Source organism: Callorhinus ursinus, unplaced genomic scaffold (assembly GCF_003265705.2).
Source record: "Callorhinus ursinus isolate GAN/ISIS: 27379988/994484 unplaced genomic scaffold, GSC_fseal_2.0 scaffold21, whole genome shotgun sequence".
Classification (NCBI taxonomy): Eukaryota; Metazoa; Chordata; class Mammalia; order Carnivora; family Otariidae; genus Callorhinus; species Callorhinus ursinus.
In genome coordinates, this window is record NW_027397083.1 from 26,914,560 (window position 1) to 26,916,279 (window position 1,720).

Sequence of the window (1,720 nt, forward strand, 5' to 3'; positions counted from 1 at the left end):
CTCTGGGGGCGCACTGAGGAGCAGGGCCCTGAGTTCTCAGCTCCTCCAGGCAGACAGTGGGAGGCCACCATTTTCACCCTGGTCCTCCAAAGCTGTGCGGAGAGCTTGCAGGGAACAAAAGCTCCTGAGAGCAAACCCAAGCAGCTTGCTTAGCCCAGACCGACAAGGGCGGGACAATTCTGCCTCCGGCAAAGACATGTGGGAACCATGGCAACAGTCCCCTCCCCCAGAAGATCAGCATGAACACCCAGCAAGCCAAGACCAAGTTTACCGATCAAGGAGAACGGGAGAACTCCAGCGCTAGGGGAATACTGCACATAGAATTCATGGCTTTTTTACCATGATTCATTAGTTTTTCAAAGTTAATTTTTTAACTGTTTTTTGGGGGTTTTTTTGAATTTTACTTTTTCCCTTTTTCAACCAACACCTTATCAATCCTTTTAAAAAAACATTTTTTATTTTTCATTTTTAGAGTCATATTTTATCCCTTCATAGTAGTTACCCTTATTTTTGGCATATATATATAAGTTCTTCTCTCCTTAAAATTGTGAGATACAGTTTCTTCTAACAGATCAAAATATACCGTAAATCACTAGTGTATGGCTTTGTTCTAGTCTCCTGCCTGATCACAGTCTCTCCCATTTTTTTTCTTTTTTCTTTTTTTACATCTTCTTTCTTCTTTCAAACAACTTCTTTTATAAGTTTCATCTTTACAGTCATCTTCCATCCCTTCACTGTATCAACCCTTATTTTGTACATGTCTTTCTTCCTTTAAAATTTTAGGAGACACTTTCTTCTAACAGACCAAAATACACCCAAAATCTAGTGTGTGGCACTGAACTATGCACTAGCCTGATCATGTTTGATCATATTCTGTTTTTTTTGTTTTGTTTTGTTCTGTTTTTGTTTATTTTATCTTTTTCTTTTTCTTTTTTTTTTCTCTTTTTTTTCTTTCTTTCCCTTTCTTTTCCCCTGGTTTCAGGTCTTTTCTGATTTCTATAGAGTATATTTGCTGGGGACGTTGTTAACCTGTTACCATTCTGTTCTCTCATTTATCTGATCTCCTCTGGACAAAATGACAAGACGAAAAAAATCAACTCAGCAAAAAGAACAAGAGGTAGTACCGTCTGCCAGAGACCTACTCAATACTGACATTAGTATGATGTCGGACCTAGAGTTCAGAATCATGACTTTAAAGATACTAGCTGGGCTTCAAAAAAGCGTGGAAGTTATTAGAGAAACACTTCCTGGAGAAATAAAAGAACTAAAATCTAACCAAGTCGAAATCAAAAAGGCTATTAATGAGGTGCCATACAAAATGGGAGCGCTAACTGCTAGGATAAATGAGGCAGAAGAGAGAATCAGTGATATAGAAGACCAAATGATGGAAAATAAAGAGGTTGAGAAAATGAGAGAGAAACAACTAAAGGATCACGAGGGCAGAATTCGAGAGATAAATGATATGATAAGATGAAACAACATTAGAATAATTGGGATCCCAGAAGAAGAAGAAAGAGAGAGAGGGGCAGAAGGAATATTGGAGCAAACTATAACAGAGAACTTCCCTAATGTGGGGAAGGAAACAGGCATCAAAATCCAGGAGGCACAGAGAACCCCTCTCAAAATCAATAAATATAGGTCAACACGCCGACATCTAATAGTAAAACTTACGAGTCTCAGAGACAAAGAGAAAATCCTGAAAGCAGCTCGGGAGAAGAGA

At 38.7% G+C, this 1,720-nt stretch overlaps 1 protein-coding gene across 4 annotated transcripts in view; it reads right to left on the reverse strand.

The window, feature by feature from the left end:
- The window catches only part of NELL1 (neural EGFL like 1), an 857,163-nt gene that overhangs the window by 622,682 nt on the left and 232,761 nt on the right, over positions 1-1,720 (reverse strand). The gene's annotated exons all lie outside the window — the stretch shown is intronic.